This window comes from Bufo gargarizans, chromosome 2 (assembly GCF_014858855.1).
Source record: "Bufo gargarizans isolate SCDJY-AF-19 chromosome 2, ASM1485885v1, whole genome shotgun sequence".
Lineage (NCBI taxonomy): Eukaryota > Metazoa > Chordata > Amphibia > Anura > Bufonidae > Bufo > Bufo gargarizans.
Window position 1 is genome coordinate 156515207 of NC_058081.1, and position 24023 is coordinate 156539229.

Here is a 24023-nt window from a genome sequence, read left to right on the forward strand (position 1 = left end):
TTCTTTTCCTGATCACTGCAAAAACACCATAAAATCGCTGCGCGCTATAACGATCACTTTTGAGGGGCATGGCGAGTTCATAGAAGATTTTTTTTTGGGGCGCAAGTAAGCGGAAATTGATTTTTTTTTTTGCTTTTTTGTTTTTTCTTACAAAGTCTGATATTCCACTAACTTGTGACAAAAAATAAAATTTCACATGAACTCACCATACCCCTCACAGAGTCCAAATGCATAAAATTTTTTAGACATTTATATTCCAGACTTCTTCTCACGCTTTAGGGCCCCTAAAATGCCAGGGCAGTATAAATACCCCACATGTGACCCCATTTTGTGACCCCATTTTGGAAAGAAGACACCCCAAGGTATTTCGTGAGGGGCATGGCGAGTTCATGTAAAATTTTATTTTTTGTCACAAGTTAGTGGAATATGAGACTTTGTAAGAGAAAAAAAAATCTTTTTCCGCTAACATGTAAAAAATTCTAGGAACTCGCCATGCCCCTCACGGAGTACCTTGGGGTGTCTTCTTTCCAAAATGGGGTCACTTGTGGGGTATTTATACTGCCCTGGAATTTTAGGGGCCCTAAACCTTGAGAAGAAGTCTGGAATCCAAATGTCTAAAAATGCCCTCCTAAAAGGAATTTGGTCCCCTTTGCGCACCTAGGCTAAAATATGTCACACGTGTGGTATCGCCGTACTCAGGAGAAGTAGGGCAATGTGTTTTAGGGTGTCTTTTTACATATACCCATGCTGGGTGAGAGAAATATCTCTGTAAAAGACAACTTTTTCAATTTTTTTATACAAAGTTGTAATTTTTCTGAGATATTTCTCTCACCCAGCATGGGTATATGTAAAAATACACACCAAACCACATTGCCCTCCTTATCCTGAGTACGGGGCCAAATTCCAATAAGTACCTTTCAGGAGGACATTTTTAGGCATTTGGATTCCAGACTTCTTCTCACGCTTTAGGGCCCCTAAAATGCCAGGGTAGTATAAATACCCCACATGTGACCCCATTTTAGAAAGAAGACACCCGAAGGTATTCCGTGAGGGGCATAGCGAGTTCATAGAAGGTTTTGTTTTTGGCACAAGTTAGCAGAAATTGATTTTTATTTTGTTTTTTTCTCACAAAGTCTCCCTTCCCGCTAACTTGTGACAAAAAGTTCAATCTTTCATGGACTCAATATGCCCTTCAGCGATTACCTTGGGGTGTCTACTTTCCGAAATGGGGTCATTTGTGGGGTGTGTTTGCTGTTCTGACATTTTGGGCGGGGCTAAATTGTGAGAAACCCTGTAAAGCTTAAAGGTACTCGTTGGACTTTTGGCCCCTTTGCGCACCTAGGCTGCAAAAAAGTGTCACACATGTGGTATAGCCGTACTCAGGAGAAGGAGGGCAATGTGGTTTGGGGTGTATTTTTACATATACCGATGCTGGGTGAGAGAAATATCTCTGTAAAAGACAACTTTTTCAATTTTTTTATACAAAGTTGTAATTTTACAGAGATATTTCTCTCACCCAGCATGGGTATATGTAAAAATACACCCCAAACCACATTGCCCTCCTTCTCCTGAGTACGGCTATACCACATGTGTGACACTTTTTTGCAGCCTAGGTGCGCAAAGGGGCCAAAAGTCCAACGAGTACCTTTAAGCTTTACAGGGTTTCTCACAATTTAGCCCCGCCCAAAATGCCAGAACAGCAAACACACCCCACAAATGACCCCATTTCGGAAAGTAGACACCCCAAGGTAATCGCTGTAGGGCATATTGAGTCCATGAAAGATTGAACTTTTTGTCACAAGTTAGCGGGAAGGGAGACTTTGTGAGAAAAAACAAAAAATCAATTTCTGCTAACTTGTGCCAAAAGTAAAACCTTCTATGAACTCGCCATGCCCCTCACAGAATACCTTGGGGTGTCTTCTTTCTAAAATGGGGTCACATGTTGGGTATTTATACTACCCTGGCATTTTAGGGGCCCTAAAGCGTGAGAAGAAGTCTGGAATCCAAATGCCTAAAAATGCCCTCCTAAAGGGTACTTATTGGAATTTGGCCCCCTTTGCGCACCTAGGCTTCAAAAAAGTGTCACACATGTGGTATCGCAGTACTCAGGAGAAGTAGGGCAATGTGTTTTGGGGTGTATTTTTACATATACCCATGTTGGGTGAGAAAAATATCTCTGTAAAATGACAACTTTGTATAAAAAAATGGGAAAAGTTGTCTTTTACAGAGATATTTATCTCACACAGTATGGGTATATGTAAAAATACACCCCAAAACACATTGCCGTACTTCTCCTGAGTACGGCGATACCACATGTGTGACACTTTTTTGCAGCCTAGGTGGGCCAAGGGGCCCAAATTCCAATGAGTATCTTTACGATTTCACAGGGCATTTATTACCCATTTGGATTCCAAACTACTTCTCACGCTTTAGGTCCCCTAAAATTCCAGGGCAGTATAAATACCCAACAAGTGACCCATTTTGGAAAGAAGACACCCCAAGGTATTCCGTGAGGGGTATGGTGAGTTTATGTAAAATTTTATTTTTTGTCACAAGTTAGTGGAATATGAGACTTTGTATTAACATAGTACATATAGTAACATAGTACATAAGGCCGAAAAAAGACACTTGTCCATCCAGTTCGGCCTGTCATCCTGCAAGTTGATCCAGAGAAAAGAAAAAAAAAACTGTGAGGTAGAAGCCAATTTTCCTCACTTTAGGGGAATAAAAAATTCCTTCCCGACTCCAATCAGGCAATCAGAATAACTCCCTGGATCAACGACCCCTCTCTAGTAGCTATAGCCTGTAATATTATTACACTCCAGAAATACATCCAGGCCCCTCTTAAATTCCTTTATTGTACTCACCATCAACACCTCCTCAGGCAGAGAGTTCCATAGTCTCACTGCTCTTACCGTAAAGAATCCTCTTCTATGTTTGTGTACAAACCTTCTTTCCTCTAGACACAGAGGATGTCCCCTCGTCACACTCACAGTCCTGGGGATAAATAGATGATGGGAGAGATCTCTGTACTGACCCCTGATATATTTATACATAGTAATTAGATCTCCCCTCAGTCGTCTTTTTTCTAAAGTGAATAATCCTAATTTTGATAATCTTTCAGGGCACTGTAGTTGCTCCATTCCAGTTATTACTTTAGTTGCCCTCCTCTGGACCCTGTCCAGCTCTGCTATGTCTGCCTTGTTCACTGGAGCCCAGACCTGTAGACAGTACTCCATGTGTGGTCTGACTAATGATTTGTAAAGTGGTAGGACTATGTTCTCATCACGGGCATCTATGCCCCTTTTGATGCAACCCATTATCTTATTGGCCTTGGCAGCAGCTGCCTGACACTGTTTTTTGCAGCTTAGTTTGCTGTTTATTAAAATTCCTAGATCCTTTTCCATGTCAGTTTTACCGAGTGTTTTACCATTTAGTATGTACGGGTGACTTGAATTATTCCTTCCCATGTGCATAACTTTACATTTGTCAGCGTTAAACCTCATCTGCCACTTATCTGCCCAAGCCTCCAATCTATCCAGATCCCTCTGTAGTAGTATACTGTCCTCTTCAGTGTTAATTACTTTATACAGTTTAGTGTCATCTGCGAAAATTGATATTTTACTATGCAAGCCTTCTACAAGATCATTAATAAATATATTGAAGAGAATAGGGCCCAATACTGACCCCTGAGGTACTCCACTAGTGACAGTGACCCAATCTGAGTATGTACCATTAATAACCACCCTCTGTTTTCTATCATTGAGCCAATTACTTACCCACTTACAGATGTTTTCTCCCAGTCCGAGCATTCTCATTTTATATACTAACCTTGTATGTGGTACAGTGTCAAATGCTTTGGAGAAGTCCAGATAAACAACATCCATTGATTCGCCGCTGTCAAGTCTAGAACTTACCTCCTCATAGAAACTGATTAAATTAGTTTGACATGACCGATCCCTCACGAAGCCATGCTGATATGGCGTTATTTGCTTATTTCCGTTAAGATGCTCTAACATAGCATCCCTCAGAAAACCTTCAAACAGTTTACCCACAACAGATGTTAAACTTACCGGCCTATAGTTTCCAGGCTCTGTTTTTGGACCCTTTTTGAATATTGGCACCACATTTGCCATGTGCCAATCCTGTGGGACATTCCCTGTCAATATAGAATCTGCAAATATCAGAAATAAGGGTCTGGCTATGACATTACTTAATTCCTTTAGGATACGGGGGTGTATTAGTCCTGGCGATTTGTCTCTTAAACTTTTTAAGTCGCTGTTGTACTTCTTCCTCGGTCAGACAGGACACTTTTAATGGGGAATTTATTTCAACATTCAGCATTTCATCTGACAGTTTCTTTTCCTCAGTGAATACATTAGAGAAAAAAATATTTAACAGCTTTGCTTTCTCCTCGTCGCTCTCTGCAACTCCCCCCTCATTACTCTTTAAAGAATTGAAGAACATTTTAGGGTTAGTTTTACTCTCTTTGGCAGTTAATCTCTCGGTCTCTAGTTTGGCCGCTTTTATTTGTTGTTTACATGTTCTATTTTTTTTCCTTATAGCTTTTCAGTGCTTCCGTGCTACGCTTCTATTTTGGTGTTTTATATACTTTCTTTTTGTCATTTATTGCTTTCTTTACAGTTCTGTTTATCCACATTGGTTTCTTTTTGTTCCTTAACCTTTTATTTCCATACGGTATGTACCTCTCACAATGAGATTTTAGGATGCTTTTAACCGCCTCCGGACCGCCTAACACAGATGTGCGGTCCGGAGGCGGCAGCGCTGCGCACAACAACGCATATACGCGTCATCTCGCGAGACGCGAGATGACGCGCTATGCGGCCCGCGCATGCGCAGTTCGGGCCGGCATTTCGTAGAGGACTATTTCGTCATCAGCTTGCCAGCCAATGATCATTGGCTGGCAAGCTGATGATTTTCAAAAAATCCAATCAGAGAGCCAGATAACAGATCATATTTGTAAATATGATCTGTTATATGGCTGCCTGCTCCTCTGCTGGTTCTTTTCGTCGGTTGGATCCAGCAGAGGAGCAGGCTACACAGTGAGTACACCAACACTACACTCTTAGCACCAGATCACCCCCCTGAACCCCAATTAACCCTTTGATCACCCCTTTGTCAATCACTAGTGAAAGGAAAAAAGTGATCAGTGTAAACTGTCACTTTTTTTTTTCACTGGTATTGACCGTTAGGTTTTAGGTATAGTTTAGGCCCCTTGGTTAGGTAGTTAGCGATCAGTTAGCGCCCAGCCCACCGCACCGCAGTCCGTTATTCGCTGATTAGCGTATCACTAATCAGCATTTGTACTTTTATAGTATCTGGAAGTGATCAAAACTGGTCAGATCTATAATTGTATTAGTGTCACTTTAGTTCGCCCTCCACCCAAAACGCAGTGTTTGCCCGATCAGGCCTGATCGGTCGCCCACACGTGCGTTCACCCACGCCCGCCCCACCGCAGTGACAAATTTTTTTTTTTTTTCGCTCACTGCACAATCACTTTACACGCACTGCGGCGATAAAAAAATCAGTTTTGATATTTTTTATCAACCGCAGCGGCCTCCGGTACTTCGCTAGCCTCCCCTTTGTAAGACAGGCTTGCTTTTTTTGTTTCTTGGGTAGTCTCAGGGAATACCCCTAAATTTAGTTGCCCAATTTATGTCAAACAGGGGGTATTCTTCTGAAGAGGCCTACAGGCTTCTGACCCAGTCGGATGAGGAATGGGAACCCTCATCTAATGAATCCAGCGGGTCAGAATACGAACCTGTAGAAAGCAGTGGCTCTCTGACCCAAAGTTCGGACGAGGAGGCTGAGGTCCCTGATAGCACCAGGCGTACCCGGCCCCGTGTCGCTAGACCACAGGTTGCGCAGGATCCACTTCAAGAGCAGCAGAGTGGGGCTGGTGCTGTCGGATTACGTGGTGAGGCATACACCAGCAGCCCAGCCCTCCCTGGACCTAGTACCAGCACTGCCGTACAACCTGGTGAAGTAGCGAGCACCAGAAGGGCAGTTGAAGCTGGTACAGTGGCACGTGCAGTAGTGACCCCGTCGCAGCCACCGCAAAGACGTGCCCGTAGAGCCCCTAGAATCCCTGAGGTGCTGGCAAACCCTGATTGGCAGTCCCCAACTTCAGCCGCACCTGTAGTTCTCCCTTTCATTGCCCAGTCTGGAGTTCGGGTTGAGACAGCTCAGATCGGTTCGGCCCTGAGATTTTTTGAGCTGTTCTTGACTGCGGAGCTCTTAGACATAGTTGTGGCCGAAACAAACAGGTATGCCACACAATTTATAACCGCTAACCCGGGAAGCTTTTATGCCCAGCCTTTCCGGTGGAAACCAGTCCAAGTTTCCGAAATTTAAACTTTTCTGGGCCTCCTCCTCAACATGGGTCTAACTAAAAAGCATGAATTGCGGTCATATTGGTCCATGAACCCAATTCATCACATGCCCATGTTCTCTGCTGCTATGTCCAGGGCACGTTTTGAGGCCATCCTGCGTTTCCTGCACTTTAGTGACAACACCGCCTCCCGTCCCAGAGGCCACCCTGCTTTTGACCGGCTCCACAAAATTCGGCCCCTCATAGACCATTTCAACCAGAAATTTGCAGATTTGTATACCCCAGAGCAAAACATCTGCGTAGACGAGTCCCTGATACATTTTACCGGGCGCCTTGGCTTCAAACAATACATCCCAAGCAAGCGCGCCCGGTATGGGGTCAAATTGTATAAGCTCTGTGAAAGGGCCACAGGCTATACCCACAAATTTTGGATCTATGAGGGAAAAGATCAGACCCTGGAGCCGGTCGGTTGCCCTGACTACCTGGGGAGCAGTGGGAAGACAGTTTGGGGCTTGGTGTCACCCTTATTCGGCAAGGGGTACCATCTTTATGTGGACAATTTTTACACAAGTGTGGCCCTCTTTAGGCATTTGTTTCTAGAACGGATTGGCGCCTGTGGTACCGCGCGAACTAGTCGCGCGGGCTTCCCCCAACGGCTCGTTACCACCCGTCTTGCAAGGGTGCAGAGGGCCGCACTGTGTAACGAAGAACTGCTCGCGGTGAAATGGAGAGACAAGCGTGACGTTTACATGCTCTCCTCCATTCACGCAGACACGACAATACAAATTGAGCGAGCAACCCGTGTCATTGAAAAGCCCCTCTCAGTCCACGACTATAATTTGCTCATGGGAGGGGTGGACTTCAATGACCAGATGTTGTCTCCGTATTTAGTTTCCCGCAGAACCAGACGCTGGTATAAGAAGGTGTCTGTATATTTAATTCAATTGGCTCTGTATAATAGTTTTGTTCTCTACAGTAAGGCTGGGAGAACTGGATCCTTCCTCAAATTTCAGGAAGAGATCATCGAGAACCTCCTGTACCCAGGAGGTTCCGTGGCCCCATCCACCAGTGTAGTTAGCCGTCTACACGAGCGACATTTCCCCAATGTCGTTCCTGGTACCTCAACCCAACCGTCACCCCGAAAAAGATGTCGTGTCTGTAGCAGGAGTGGAATAAGGCGTGACACCCGCTATTTCTATCCTGACTGTCCTGACCACCCTGCCCTATGCTTTGGAGAGTGTTTCCGGAAGTACCACTCACAGGTACACTATTAGCATAGGGATCATCTCACCAGGACAGGCACACAGGGCTATTAGGGCCCATTCACTCACACAGCTGCTGCAAACGTCTCCTTTCACCTGGGACAAAGTGCATAACGCACTTCGCCACATCTTTGGGCGATTTGCGCTTTGCACATTGACCCATGGGGAAGGAGAGGTTTGTTCTATAAAGGTAAAAAAAAAACAAAAAAAAAACACCAGTAAGCAAAAAGGTTAATGTTCAGTTAAAAAAAGTTAAAGTTTATATATTCTGTTCCAAAGTTAATAAAATTATTGCGTTGCGGCCTGGTTTTTTCTTTTTTTTTTTTACCTTCCAGGTGGACCAACCGATCGATTAGCTGCAGCACTGATGTGCATTCTGACAGAAGCATTGCGCTGCTGTCAGATTACACGCAAGTCGGTGTATGCGGCGCTGCAAGACGAGATTTCTACTCTGCAGTAACAGATACGTTTGCCAAGGCATACGAGCTGAGGAGGAGGCGGCGTTCCTATGCTTTGGCAAACACTTTGTATATATAAAAAAAAAAAATCCCGGCAATGATTTATTCATCCACATCGATTGATGTGAATGGAGAAATCTGGTTTGCCAGGGCATACGAGCTAGGTGGGTATGGATGTTGGGCGGAGCTCCTATGTCCTGGCAGACGCCTTTCCCCTCCTTTTTTTTTTTTTGGCAGAGATTTTTTCATCCACATTGATCAATGCGAATGAAGAAATCTGTGCCGTTCATTTTTTTCTTTCAGCCCAGAGGCTGAACGGAAAAAAAAATCTCATTACCTGTATGCTCAATATAAGGAGAATAGCAGAAACTCCTAATGCTGGCCATACATGTAATGATTGCGGAGACCCTCAAATGCCAGGGCAGTACAAACACCCCACAACTGACCCCATTTTGGAAAGAAGACACCCCAAGGTATTTGCTGAGGGGCATATTGAGTCCATGAAAGATTTAAATTTTTGTCCTAAGTTTGCGGAAAGTGAGACTTTGTGAGAAAAAACAAAAAAAATAAATCAATTTTCGCTAACTTATTCAAAAAAAAAAATTTCTATGAACTTGCCAGGCCCATCATTGGATACCTTGGGGTGTCTTCTTTCCAAAGTGGGGTCACATGTGGGGTATTTATACTGCCCTGGCTTTTTAGGGGCCCGAAAGTGTGAGAAGAAGCCTGGGATCCATATGTCTAAAAATGCCCTCCTAAAAGGAATTTGGGCACCTTTGCGCATCTAGGCTGCAAAAAAGTGTCACACATCTGGTATCGATGTACTCAGGAGAAGTTGGGGAATGTGTTTTAGAGTGTCATTTTATATATACCCATGCTGGGTGAGAAAAATATCTTGGTCAAATGCCAACTTTGTATAAAAAAATGGGAAAAGTTGTCTTTTGCCAAGATATTTCTCTCACCCAGCATGGGTATATGTAAAATGACACCCCAAAACACATTCCTCAACTTCTTCTGAGTACGGCGATACCAGATGTGTGACACTTTTTTGCTGCTAAGGTGGGCAAAGGGGCACATATTCCAAAGTGCACCTTTCGGATTTCACCGGTCATTTTTTACAGATTTTGATTGCAAAGTACTTCTCACACATATGGGCCCCTAAATTGCCAGGGCAGTATAACTACGCCACAAGTGACCCCATTTTGGAAAGAAGACACCCCAAGGTATTCCGTGAGGGGCATGGCGAGTTCCTAGAATTTTTTATTTTTTGTTGCAAGTTAGTGGAATATGAGACTTTGTAAGGAAAAAAGAGAAAACAAAAATCATCATTTTCCGCTAACTTGTGACAAAAAAGAAAATTCTAGGAACTCGCCGTGCCCCTCACGGAATACCTTGGGGTGTCTTCTTTCCAAAATGGGGTCACTTGTGGGGTAGTTATACTGCCCTGGCAATTTAGGGGCCCATATGTGTGAGAAGTACCTTGCAATCAAAATGTGTAAAAAATGGCCTGCAAAATCCGAAAGGTGTACTTTGGAATATGTGCCCCTTTGCCCACCTTGCCAGCAAAAAAGTGTGACACATCTGGTATCGCCGTACTCAGGAGAAGTTGGGGAATGTGTTTTGGGGTGTCATTTTACATATACCCATGCTGGGTGAGATAAATATCTTGGTCAAATGCCAACTTTGTATAAAAAAATGGGAAAAATGGGATTAATAACAAAAAAAGTAAAAATGTCAGCAGCAATGAAATACCACCAAATGAAAGCTCTATTAGTGAGAAGAAAAGGAGGTAAAATTCATTTGGGTGGTAAGTTGCATGACCGAGCGATAAACTGTGAAAGTAGTGTAGTGCAGAAGTGTAAAAAGTGGCCTGGTCATTAAGGGGGTTTCAGCTAGCGGGGTTCAAGTGGTTAAAGATATCCCATTTTGTGGCTGTATTTTTATTTGTGAGGACTTTATCCCATTTAGTTAGGCCTATGGCCTCTCTTAGTTGGCTAAATTTAGCTTTTTTGAAGTTTGGTATTTTTGTTCCTCCCTGTAGAAACGCTCTTTTGAATGATAATTGGAAGGTTATTACTTTATGGTCACTATTTCCCAGGTGTCCCCCAACCTGCACGTCTGTTGTTCTGTCAGGTCTATTGGTTAATACTAAGTCCAGTATGGCCGTCCCTCTAGTCGGGTCCTGAACAAGTTGGGAGAGGTAATTGTCTTTGGTTATTGCCAAGAACCTGTTTCCTTTATGAGATATACAAGTTTCAGTTTCCCAGTCTATATCTGGGTAGTTGAAGTCCCCCATAATAACCACCTCATTATGATTTGCCGCCTTGTCTATCTCATTTAGTAGTAGATTTTCTGTGGACTCTGGTATATTAGGTGGTTTATAGTAAACTCCTATTAGTAATTTATTATTGTTTTTAGCTCCATGTATCTCTACCCACAGTGACTCCACATGTTCATGTCCCTCACTTATATCTTCACGGAGTGTGGGCTTTAGACAGGACTTTACATAAAGGCAGACCCCTCCCCCTCTCCGGTTTTTAAGATCCTTTCTAAACAGACTGTAGCCCTGTACATTAACTGCCCAGTCATAGCTATCATCCAGCCATGTCTCAGTTATTCCCACTATGTCATAGTCCTCCTCACACATCACTAATTCCAGTTCACCAGTTTTATTAGTCAGGCTTCTGGCATTAGTATACATACATTTGAGAGGTTTATGTATATTTTTTACCCTACACCTTTCCTTCTGAACTGTTCTAGTCCCTCTTTCCATTCCTCCCCCAGTCCCACTACCTTGCCCCCGGTCTCTATCTGCACTATCTTCCCCTCCTATAATGTAATTTCCCTTCCCCACAGTACCTAGTTTAAACACTCCTCCAACCTTCTAGCCATCTTTTTCCCCAGCACAGGTGACCCTTCCCCATTGAGGTGCAGCCCGTCCCTACGATAGAGCCTGTAGCTGACAGAGAAGTCGGCCCAGTTCTCCAGGAACCCAAACCCCTCTTTCCTACACCAGTTCTTGAGCCACTTGTTAATCTCCCTAATCTCCCGCTGCCTTTCTTGTGTGGCCCGTGGTACAGGTAGCATTTTGGAAAATAGGTCCTTGCTCTAAGCTTTTGACCTAAATCCCTGAAATCCTTTTTAAGGACTCTCCACCTACACCTAACTTTGTCATTGGTTCCGATATGGACCATGACTGCTGGGTCTTCTCCAGCCCCTCCCAGTAATCTGTCAACCCGATCCGCGATGCGTCGAACTCTAGCGCCAGGAAGACAGCACACTGTTCAGCGATCACGGTCTTTGTGACAGATTTCCCTATCTGTTCCCCTAATAATTGAGTCTCCCACTACCAGCACCTGTCTGGCCTGCCCTGCTCTCCTGGTCCCCTGCTTACCGGAGCTGACATTCCCCTGACTGGCAGAGGAAGTCTCCAGCTGCGGCAGTGCCGTCCCTGGACTGACATCCCCCTCATCTGCCAAACGTGCAAACTTGTTGGGGTGTGTCAGATCAGGGCTAGCCTCCCTGGCACTCTTCCCGCTACCCCGCTTTCTAACTGTTACCCAGCTAGCTACCTCACTTTCCTCAGCCTCCTCTCTGTCACCCTCCCCCTCATCTACACCCTTGTAAGAAAAGAAAAAAAAAATTCCGCTAATTTTTGACAAAAAATAAAAACTTCCATGAACTCACTATGCCCATCAGCGAATACCTTAGGGTGTCTACTTTCCAAAATGGGGTCATTTGTGGGGTGGGGTGTGACAGGTGCTCAGAAAGTCAAAGTGCGTAAATTCACATTTTTGCACCGTAGTTTGTAAACGCTATAACTTTTACCCAAACCAATAAATATACACTTATTGCATTTTTTATTATGAAAGACATGTATAACAATAAATTTTGAGAAAAATTTATATAGAAATGTAGTTTTATTTGAAAAATTTTACAACAGAAAGTGAAAAATTTCATTTTTTTTCAAAAAATTTGGTCAATTTCGGTTAATATCAAAAAAAGTAAAAATGTCAGCAGCAATGAAATGCCACCAAATGAAAGCTCTATTAGTGAGAAGAAAAGTAGGTAAAATTCATTTGGGTGGTAAATTGTATGACCGAGCAATAAACCGTGAAAATAGTGTAGTGCAGAATTGTAAAAAGTGGTCTGATCATTAAGGAGGTTTAAACTAGGGGGACTGAGGTGGTTAAACTGGTTCTGATTGACTTTAAAGGGGTTGTCTCATCTCGCCGTTACTAAGGCAATGATGGTGCTATTGCATAAAATGTATTTGCTGTGTATAACACTAAACAGTACCTTGCAACAACATACAACACGTTCAAAAATACGAAGTATAAAAAGTTGCAGTAAAATATGTTTGCTGTAACTACATGTTATCTTGCATTAATATACAATGCATTCAATAATGCGAGTATAGAAATGGCGGTATTGTGGTAAAATGTGTTTGCTGTAATACTGAATGGTATCTTGTTTCTACCCGTTATCTTGCAGTAATATGCAACACTTTTAATAACATGCACTAAAATGCCCACTTACAAACCATAATTAGAAACTCTTTTTTTTCAGTGTTTGCAGCATTATGTATATTTATATATAACTCCTTGTGCTTCATAGATCAAGTTTTTGGCATTTTCATAATTAGATTTTTCCCCTAGTGGTAGCCTCAAACTGTTCAATCGGTGCTTTTTCAGAATGTGGTTTTACCCTGGTGCTAGCCTCAGACTATTCAACTAGCTTTTTCATAATATGATTTTTTATCTATTGCTGTGCTCGCATCCCCACATAATGTATCTCTGGAAAAGATACATGTAAGCTAATCTCCTTTTCCAAACTAAAGGAAAACTGAAAACTGAGTGTCTCATACCAGGAACCTAGCTATTTCTGTGTAACTAACCTTTAACAAACCTGAGCAAAAAAAATTAGCTTGACTGTCTAAGTGGCCTTGGGTACTATTTCTCCTTATGGAGGGCGCTGAGTATGCATGAGTTGTATCGTAAGCCAATCAGTGCTCAGTGGGCATCAGATAGGCTTAGAAAAGCTAATTTAAATATCTTTCCCAGAAACCTAGAGAAATATTACAATATTATGCACACTTACTACACATAGTAGGCGCTCTCCATAAGAAAAAAAGAGTACCTTCCAATGCATATATATTGCCCAGAAATCCAAAGTAGTATTTACATATGTATATATATATATATATATATATATATATATATTTATATACATTACAGACCAAAAGTTTGGACACACCTCATTCAAAGAGTTTTCTTTATTTTCATGACTATGAAAATTGTAGATTCACACTGAAGGCATCAAAACTATGAATTAACACATGTGGAATTATATACATAACAAAAAAGTGTGAAACAACTAAAAATATGTCATATTCTAGGTTTTTCAAAGTAGCCACCTTTTGCTTTGATTACTGCTTAGCAGACTCTTGGCATTCTCTTGATGGGCTTCAAGAGGTAGTCACCTGAAATGGTTTTCACTTCACAGGTGTGCCCTGTCAGGTTTAATAAGTGGGGTTTCTTGCCTTATAAATGGGGTTGGGACCATCAGTTGCGTTGTGGAGAAGTCAGGTGGATACACAGCTGATAGTCCTACTGTATAGACTGTTAGAATTTGTATTATGGCAAGAAAAAAGCAGCTAAGTAAAGAAAGTGGCCATCATTACTTTAAGAAATGAAGGTCAGTCAGTCCGAAAAATTGGGAAAACTTTGAAAGTGTCCCCAAGTGCAGTCACAAAAACCATCAAGCGCTACAAAGAAACTGGCTCACATGCGGACCGCCCCAGGAAAGGAAGACCAAGAGTCACCTCTGCTGCGGAGGATAAGTTCATCCGAGTCACCAGCCTCAGAAATCACAGGTTAACAGCAGCTCAGATTAGAGACCAGGTCAATGCCACACAGAGTTCTAGCAACAGACACATCTCTAGAACAACTGTTAAGAGGAGACTGTGTGAATCAGGCCTTTATGGTAGAATATCTGCTAGGAAACCCCTGCTAAGGACAGGCAACAAGCAGAAGAGACTTGTTTGAGCTAAAGAACACAAGGAATGGACATTAGACCAAGGGAAATCTGTGCTTTGGTCTGATGAGTCCAAATTTGAGATCTTTGGTTCCAACCACTGAGTCTTTGTGCGACGCAGAAAAGGTGAACGGATGGACTCTACATGCCTGGTTCCCACCGTGAAGCATGGAGGAGGAGGTGTGATGGTGTGGGGGTGCTTTGTTGGTGACACTGTTGGGGATTTATTCAAAATTGAAGGCATACTGAACCAGCATGGCTACCACAGCATCTTGCAGCGGCATGCTATTCCATCCAGTTTGCGTTTAGTTGGACCATCATTTATTTTTCAACAGGACAATGACCCCAAACACACCTCCAGGCTGTGTAAGGGCTATTTGACCATGAAGGAGAGCGATGGGGTACTGCTCCAGATGACCTGGCCTCCACAGTCACCGGACCTGAACCAATCGAGATGGTTTGGGGTGAGCTGGACCGCAGAGTGAAGGCAAAAGGGCCAACAAGTGCTAAGCATCTCTGGGAACTCCTTCAAGACTGTTGGAAGACAATTTCAGGTGACTACCTCTTGAAGCTCATCAAGAGTGTGCAAATCAGTAATCAAAGCAAAAGGTGGCTACTTTGAAGAACCTAGAATATGACATATTTTCAGTTGTTTCACACTTTTTTGTTATGTATATAATTCCACATGTGTTAATTCATAGTTTTGATGCCTTCAGTGTGAATCTACAATTTTCATAGTCATGAAAATAAAGAAAACTTTTTGAATGAGGTGTGTCCAAACTTTTGGTCTGTACTGTATATATATATATATATATATATATGTATGTTGGTAAGGCTGGATAGTCAGCCTGAATTTGTGGGAGGGGCAGAGGCTCTTCATATACGAGCCACACCCTCACTCCCAGGCGTGTGTTCTCAGGTGCACAGCTGCCGCTGGGTGTCATTAGCAAACTAGCTTTTCTGGTGGTAGGATTCTTTCTTTGCAGCATGGAGCTTGTTATTTTGCTCTCTGTAACCGTAGCATGCACGCGACATACTATGTAAGTAGATTGGGCCGGGGCCGTCTCTCCTGGCTGGTCGTAACCGACTTTGCTAGCGAACGGGAGGCTTTGCCTCAGACTCTGCTACCTCAGGTTTGCTCGTTGGGGCTGAATACTTCTTTTTCTTTTCAACTTTGTTTGTTGGTAATAGGAGTTAGTTCCTATAAATCTTACAAGTTTCCCTTTGCTTTGTTCATCTCGTATGAAAAGTTACCACTGGCCACTGATGAAGGGGTCAATTGCTCTAACCCCGAAAAGCGTTTGGTAACGGACCCCCATGCTTGGAATACAGATTGAGACTTTCGATCGACTTTGGAGGTGAACAATTTAATGCTGTAACGATCCTGAGAACTCCAGCTGTAGAAGGTCTTTGCTGGACAAGGGAAGCTTACCTTCAGCCATATTACGTGGACTTCCGGTGGTGGCATGGGATCCTTTTGAAGTACAAACAGCCCTCGGGACCGAAGCACCGACACATACAACAGGTGCATCGAGACGAGGGTAGGAGATCCTGTCGAAAACCCTCCGGTTAAGATCAAACTGTCTATGAAAATTTAGCGATCGCTTTTCGAAAATTACAGCGGGACGCCGCTGTCTCAGGCTAAGGAGCGGACGCTGTTCTTTGCATAGCTACTATTAATCGAGACCTAAGATTGGATTATTATTAATCGAGACCTGAAATTGTAGTGGTATTAATAGAGAGCTGAGATTGGAGTGTTATTACTATTAACTGAACTCTAATTGTGGATATCCAGAGCTTTTAAAGAAACGTCCGATATGTTTGTAGGCAAAGTTTCTCTTTTTTGATTTTTATTGTTAAATTGCAAATTGTGTTTCACTTCTATATTAATTCACAATGTTGTTTTAGCATGCACATTCTACTATCTATGCTGCTATATATATATATACTAATATTGTGAATTATTCGAATTATTAACTGTGAACGACGTATTTTAGTTATATTAATAAAAAAATGTATGTACCAATACGCATTGCTCTCATTGCTTTAGAGAGTGCCCCACTGTTATTTATTTATTTATCACAATCCTTTTCAGATTTGGTGATCTGTTAGCGGGTACACATCACGTTGTTCCCTGACCACTCTAGTGCGACATATTCCTTAAAAAAAATATATATACATATACTACTCTGGATTTCTTGACAATATATATGCGTTGGAAGGTACTCTTTTTTTTATGGAGAGCGCCTACTATGCGTAGTGTGCATAGTATTGTAGGTCAGACAATATTTCTCTAGGTTTCTGGGAAAGATATTTAAATTAGCTTTCCTAAGCCTATCTGAGCTTTTTGGGAAATTTGGGATGAATTCCAAACTGGTAGAATCAATTCAATTTGCTCATCCTCTTAATGATTGATGAAATAAATCCAACAAAGCATATCAGCTTTTGTTGGCACTAGGAATAAACAAGTCAACAAAGACATACCTAAGTTTTACAGATACAATACCTTTGTAATAATGAATGTGTATAGCGAGGTTAAGACAAAGAATAATGAAAACAGTAATTTCCTTAGTGTAGACAAAAAAGTAAAGAGCAGCTATGCTTCAGCATCATACATGTTTGATGCACACCACCTGGAACCAACTGTCTTCTGGTCAGAAGAGCACATTCACATCTGAAGCAGGCATTTTTGCTTGTTGACAATTTTTTGGGAACAACCAAAATTATGTTCAAATGAAGATAAACTGCTCTGGACAGAAAAATAAGAAATAGGAAAAGCAGAAAAATATTACAACCTCAATGGGATATCTCACAATTTGTAGCCTATGAGGCATATATGTCAGTGTAACTCATAGAGTGTTTGAGGTCTTTTCTACACACTGCTCACTGTTTATGTAAGGATGTTGCTTTTATGGTTGACAAGTAAGAGTATGTAGCAGAAGTAGTGCAAGAGATTGCCAAATTATTCTGCTGATTTTTCATAGCAGATTTCAGTTTTGCAATACATACATTAGGGTGAATTCTGCAGCAAATCTACTGCAGAATGCACATGTAAAGCTTGCAAATTTTGCCTTGGATTCACCAATTGCAGTGAAATCTGCAATGGATTTTGTATGCCTCATGAGTAGAGAGTCCAGCCTATACAACTGTGGGTTGAAGAGGGTGCAACTTGGTGCATAACATAAATTGAAAGTGGTTAGTGGGGTGTGCATGTATTCTCAATGCTCTAATTGCATGCTCATTGGCATTCAAGCTATCATGCCATTGTTAGTATTCAAGAGCCTGTTAATCATACTTTACTACCGTTCATCATTAATATTGACTCTGCAAATACAGGTGATCAATCTACCACCAACCAGATGCTTAAATGATAGCTAGATAGCCAGGATCATGGAAACCAAGTATTAAAAAGTAAAAGTTTGATTTATGATTATTATTCTATCCTATTACTTTTGGTCTCTTAACAAGTGGGAGGGTCATATGCAAACTGTTGTAATTCCTACACCGTTCACCTGATTTGGATGTAAATACTATCAAATTAAAGCTGACAGTCTGCAGTTAAAGTACATCTTGTTCGTTTCATTTCAAATCCATTGTGGTGGTGTATAGAACCACAAATGTTAGAATTGTGTTAATGTCCCAATATTTATGGACCTGACTGTATTCAATGGGTCTTTGAGTTCAGGTAAAACTTTTTATATGAGATAGCCAGAGTAGTCTGTTAGCTGAGGAAGCTACATATGCTCACTCCTCAGAGAGCTACCCCTTAATCCCAGAGAATCTCTAAATTTGAGAAATTTACAGAGAGAAAACTATGTCTACTCTATCGTGTTCCAGGAAGAGAGAGAATAAAAAGAACCTAAAAGGGGGCTGAGAATCCGCATGTTTAAGGCTGATATACACTTTACTGCAGTGAGAGGGACACTGCTAAGACACCCTTCACACTTGGGCACGGCCTGGTCCATCAAATCGTAACTTGTACCCCTCAGTTGGGAATTACAGACAAATTTGCAATAACCTTATTGCTAGCCTTAGCTTCCACACGAAGGGACTTTGGAGAAATAGAAGGAAGAAATACTACAATCCCCTTTCAATCCTATATTCTCACATTGCTCTGTGGGATAATTTGCATTGTCAGTTGTTTTGAACTGTGTTTTGATACCATTAGATGTTCTACAAATCCCTTTCTGAACTTTAGTAAAGAGAGACCTTTATGTTCTACAACTGGCTTGGTTATTGACTCCAGCACTACTCGTTGGTCACTGTACCTACATCTCCAGCCTTGCACCCGCACCAAGCCTACAACTCCAAGGGCACCCCAGCTACCATCGGACAGGAGCTCCAACCTCAGGGTGTGCTACAATGGAAGAAAGGGTGCACTCTCCTATCACTACGCTGGCCCTAGGGAACATTGGTATGAGGTTTGCACTGTGACTGGTTACTGCAGCCAGAGCCACTACGACTCCCATCCTCCGTTCTTCCAGAGCTTGCACAGAAGTGCTAGCATATCACACTCTCTCATCTCATTGCAGAGGACAGAGTCGAGATGTACTCATAGACTTCTTTTGAGCCTGTCGCCTGCAGCGACAGGCTTGGTTCTCTCTCCTTGTTCTAATGATCGTGGAGGTCTCAGCACTCTGACCGCCACAGAAATTGACCTTTTAATTTCATTTCACTGCTTCTGGACTATGAGAAAGATCTGCAGTGTCTGGAATACAGTATTAAGCTAATATATAAGATCAATCAGTAAATAATTAAATACATATTCGGATGCCACCTTCTGTGGTATACACAGGGTGTTTCCATCCAGTATTCTACAAGGCTATTATCCATTATAAGTAGTCTCTGTTATCATAAAACCATTCCTGATTTCTGCTGGAAGCAGTTAAATAAGGTAAGCATATTATTTACAGGTATATCTTCTTTGAAAGTGTAAAATCAAAGAAATATGCTTTGCTTTCATTCTGAAAATAACATCAATTGTTCCTTATTATGCTGGATTCAAAGTAGAACTAAAACCATATGTAAAGATATAGAAGTTCTCTGATATTGCATTACCCTCATCCATAGGTCCTGCCCAGACCTTCTTGTCACAAATAAGCGGGTGTGAACCCTCTGTGCCACGTGTCCTACCTCCTCTCAGGGCATTGTCTAAGTGAACCCGTCAATCTTCACAGTACACCTGATGGTGGGGATAGACTTTCCCGAGGGAAACACCAGGTCACTACCTCTTGAGGAGGATAGGCACTCAAGGCAGCTGGTCCAGGCAGACCAGGAGGTACCTGAGGTACAGTTGTTGTCAGCAGGCTGAGTCGTTACCAGGAGCAACAGTGCAGGACCGAAGGATGAGGCAGAGGTGAAATCAGATATGCAATAGGTCAGAGCAGGCAGCACAGATACAGGTCAGGCAATCCGGATCAACAACAGGAGAGTCAAGGCAAGCAGGCAGGGATCAAACTGGTAGCAGAATCCAGGAACACAAGTACGAGTCAGGAACACAGGCACACCAGGAAGGACATGAAGACCTTGATACTGAGGCATCTGGGAAGGGGGCTGTGCCACTTATATATGTGCAGGAGGGCTAGGATTGGTCAGCAAGGTCTCATGACCTAACCCTTAATGCCCAGGAAGTGATGCATGCTCACCCTTAAGGAAATGCTGCAGGAAACAAGCAGCAAGCATGCTGTGGCCAGGGCTGTGAGGAAACTGTGGAGCATATCCCAGAACTACAGTACCTAAACAGACAGAGCCCAGGACTGCAGCGGTAAATTGGAAGCACTGGCCGCAGATCACCACTGAACACGGTGCCTTGGACCCCGGCGGTAAGGTGACACAGACCAAGAGAACCTGTGACCTTCGTAATAGTGGTGGTATCAATGTGGCTACTGATCATTTTAATTTTCAAGCTATAGTAGAGAACAGAAAAAGAGCATTTTTTTCTGTCTGAGTATTGTTGAAATAAACTAGCTGAGTTTTGTTTTTAAACATATTTGTAAACAGTTTGTAAAAAGTCTTAACTTTAAAGGGATTTTTTGAGATCCTGATGACCTATCCTCAGGACATCAGCAGGGGTCTGACACTGCTCACAAAAAACAGCGCCTCGCATTGGATAGCACCGATGCTTTTTATCGCAGCTAAGCCCTGTTCACTCAATGGGACTGAGCTGCATCTAGGTCATGTGACCGATGAACATAACATCACTGGCCTAGGAAGAGCAGTCTGGCAGTGGCTTTCTCCTCTCTCCTATTCACTGCATATGTACATTCAGCTAAGCTGAACAAGCATATGTATGGGAAGATCAGGAGATATAGCTGTCAGTCGAGCCAGCATTTGGCCATGTGTATGATATATATATATATATATATATATATATACCTATTTCTGAGGTTCTAGATTCTCTAGGTCATCAAGTGTTATGCATGGGAAATGCTGCATGTGGCCATTCATTTCACATGAAACTGAGAATGGCTGTTGTGCACACTTGCCCCCTTTTGATTATGCACTACCTTGTATGGTACCATAGTTCTTGCACAGATGTCCCATTTATTTTCTTTAAGATCTTATGCCGTTCCCCCTATTATTTTATTTTATTTTTAAATATCATCTTTGCCAGTCTTTAAAATGGCAGACTTTGATGTCTTTTGGTCCTGATGCATATGTGCTGCCTCTTTACACTGACTATGACAAGCGGCGGAGGTCAGATCATGCGTCATATGAGATGCTCCCCACTGGAACATGCACACTAGGGGGGGTCATTTATTAAAAACGGCATTTTAGAAGCCAGTCTTAATAACGCCTGCGCTGGCAGTGCATCCGAATCATGCACTGCCAGTCTAAATAACATAAGATGCACTGCCATTCTAAATCTAAACCAGCTTCCTTGAGTCCTCTCTGCTCTGCACTATTGAGGGGCAATAATCCCATAACAGCAGATGAGGTGCTGACTTAGCTATTATTATAAGTTATGTCTTAAGACCTGTTTAAAAGGTCTAGCAGAATAGCTAGCTTTCATCTGGTGGCATCACTTGTACTGCTTTCTTTTCTTTTTGGCAAGAGAGCTAATTTGCATAATCTGAGTCTCTGTCACTAGTTTATAATTTCTGGGTAGGACGGTGCAAAACTGGTGACAGATTCTTTTTAAATCAAAGAAAACAAGAATTAAATAAATAACACATCCCCTTTAAATATCTGATAGGAAATAGTCTTAGTGAATATAATGAAGAAACGTTGGTGGCCCACCAGGAATATTGGCTTAACTCTGCTGCAGTTACAGACTTTGCCCTCGTAATTTCTGTCTGTTTCTGGATAAGTATTTTAATGATTCATGTCTGATTAAAATATTTTGATGGAACTGGCACAAAGATTTCACTAAGCAGCAAGCGCCATAAAAAGTGCAGCCACTGTTTATGATTACACTAGAAGAAAAACACAGCGGCAATCTGTGCCTCGGCTATCCCAGGAGCCAGGAATATGTATGTGATGAAATAAAAAGGAACGCAAGTCCACAGCTTTGCGGTTTAGGGAATATATGAGTCAGTGGTCATAACAGTCTAATTACATTTTAGTCCGCTTGATCGGGACGCAGCTACTGTATAACTATGAAATGTGAACAATTATTATACGTCCAGTTTAAAGACTATGAGAGCTACATGGCTGATGTAGAGAAAATAAAACTAATTAATGGAATGTGACAGTGGATAGGGATGTCTGCTCGTTTACATGGTCACTTTTAAAAGCTTTGGGGCCAATAAAAAGATTAGCAAATGGTTCAAAGTCAAACAGGAGGATGTGCTGACATTTACTACCTCAAAATGTGAACTGGTTTGTTTGAAACCCTCTTTTGGTTAACCTGTTGCTTATTTGAAGCCAAATGTGCAGACGCAGTGGAACTAACTTTCTCATTTAGCAGAACTAAGAGCATTTACTAAGTTCTCTTAAACTGCCATTAACGGAAAAAGGACCTGGGAAATATACAGTAGCTATCCGCCAACAATCTCCAGTATCTCCAGTATCCATAATGGGAATGCTTTTTATGCATAGTGTGGGGGTTCGCTCTGGTAGATAGGGTAAGCGGGCGCAGTACAGAGGCAAAATACAAGTTCTTAACTCAAAACGTCAGTGTTTATTCACACTTGAGGCAATTGCACAAAACAGCATGTAACTTTGCAGTCTTGGTGTTAATTCACACACAATGGAAAGTTCATATAACACAAGTCACCTTGCTGGCAGTTCCGTCTCTAGTAAACGACAGCAGGCTTTAGGGGGTCTGTTTCCCCAGCATGCGGCTCTCAGCCCTCCAGCACGGCACAAAGCCTCAGATCCCAAAAACAGAGACATCTCTGCTGAGCCCAGCTGCCTATTTAAGGACAGCCAGGTGCTGCCAAAACCCAGACCGGCACTTAAACTCCGGTCTGGTATTTTGCCTCACCTGGCTGGAAACCAGCCCAGCCGCACATGCTGGGAGGAAAATGCCTGCCTTGCCAGACACAACTCCTCACTGTGTCACAATAGTAAGAGATAGTCAACTGCCGGGTATCTCTTTTCTAACATAACTGCTCAGTCCTAGTCAAGTGAATGGGGTTGAGCTGTAATACCAAGCATGGCCCATGGACCAGTGCTGCTGTTTTTGCACAAATAAACTGCCTTTACAAAGGACCGCCACCTCTCCTGATATATCTGCTTTAGTAATTACTTGCAATCCTCATGTAATTACAATTCATATGATTCTATGTTGTGCCATTCTTTTACGATTCCTGCTGGAAGTTAAGAATGAATTGCTAGCAGTTTACAATGAAGGTCAGATGGGCGTTACTAGTTGGGGGGGTGTCTGTGCACAGTCTGACACTAACCAATCAGTGCTGCCAAGGTTAGACTGTACAGGGACAAACCCCCAACCGGTAGAACCCATCTGGACTTTCATCCTAAATTGCGAATAATTAATTCCTTTACAACTTCTAGCAGGATTAATAAAGAAATTACACAAAATAAAAACATAAGAATAGATGCTCCAGAAAGGTTATTACTTGTGGAATGCAAGTAGTTACTAAAACAGACATGTCAGGAGAAGTAATAGGTCCTAATTAGTGTTGAGCGAGCATGCTCGGTCGAATGCCAGTTAAGCTCGAGCATCGCTATACTCGGCACATGGCGGTACTCGGCCGAGTACCGTATTTGCTCGAGTGCAATGCTCGAGTCTCCTCCCCACACGGTTCGTGGGTGCTAAGCAGCCTATAAACGTGCAGTTAAGTACTGCTCTCACTGTAATGCCAGTAGCCATGTTGGCTATTGGCATTACAGTAATTGGCTGGCCAGAACGCATGATGCGTGTTCGGCTCATTCTAAGTCAGGGAGAGCAGAAGATAGGAAGGGACAGAGAGTGCAATCGAATATTATAAGTGTGCAAAAACGTTTCAGAGACCCAAAAGTCCTTGTAAGGACTATTTTTTTTTTGTAAATTCTTTATTTTTGAAGAATTTTCAAAGAATTTTCAATTAGTTAACAAACATAGATAGATCGATACAGTAAAAAATTGCTCAAAAATCATATGGACAGTTGCCGTAGCGACAAAGTAGGAAGTTCACATCTCTGCTTGGGTGATACAAATACAAATCTAGATACAACAAAAAGGAGCAGTGAGAACATGCCGTAGAAGAAAGCGGGCTATTTTCTCATAGATCGGTTTCTATACGGCTATATATGATCTACATGTCAATCCTTGACTAAATAGAATAGGCACACCATATAGTACATGTTAATTAACTGCATCGTCAATCCATAACAAAACATTAGAACCAAACAGATGGGTAGTTTCAATCTCGTAATTTAGAGCAAGGGAGCATTCTTATGTCCTATACATACGTAAGCAACCAGGATCACACTAGAATGCATGAGCAAAGGGTACGATACTAAACGTAT